The sequence below is a fragment of the Penaeus monodon genome, chromosome 31 (assembly GCF_015228065.2).
Source record: "Penaeus monodon isolate SGIC_2016 chromosome 31, NSTDA_Pmon_1, whole genome shotgun sequence".
In the NCBI taxonomy this organism is placed as follows: domain Eukaryota; kingdom Metazoa; phylum Arthropoda; class Malacostraca; order Decapoda; family Penaeidae; genus Penaeus; species Penaeus monodon.
In genome coordinates this window covers 24,251,918-24,252,422 of record NC_051416.1, presented here as the reverse complement: position 1 = coordinate 24,252,422, position 505 = coordinate 24,251,918, and the positions used below count along the sequence as shown (strand labels likewise).

Sequence of the window (505 nt, the reverse complement as noted above, 5' to 3'; positions counted from 1 at the left end):
GTTCAATAAAAAAAAGTTAAATAATAATATATAAGTGATAACAAAAGACATAAAGGAAACACATGATGTCGATCTTGCAAACAAAAACAAACACGTAAATAGCAGAGAAGCAAACATGTTCCCCATAATCAAAACAAGGTGGAACTGTGTTTCCCAGCCCTTCCCTTTGTTATTTTGTTTAAAGCTTGTTAAAGAAATTCATCTCATTTTACACTGCTAAATGGCACAAGCTGTCCCTCTGTAGAAAGCATGCCAGAGTTTTTTTATTATATATATATGACTAGCAGTCTTTATACTCTTCCTTTTCCATCCTTATATGATCATATTAATCACTTTATAATAGTTTCAAAACATGGAAATATCATGTATGTCAGATTTAAAAGTTACAAGAGGGAAATATAAATGCACATTAAGCCATTAATATATAAGTCAATACACTAGATAATGCAAGATCTATAGCTAATACACACTAAAAATTCTTTCTACAAACTGGTTACCAGCTATT

The 505-nt window shown here is 30.1% G+C and overlaps 1 protein-coding gene across 4 annotated transcripts in view; it reads right to left on the bottom strand.

The window, feature by feature from the left end:
• Window positions 1-505, bottom strand: part of LOC119593122 (ankyrin repeat and IBR domain-containing protein 1-like) — a 31,136-nt gene that overhangs the window by 14,999 nt on the left and 15,632 nt on the right. The gene's annotated exons all lie outside the window — the stretch shown is intronic.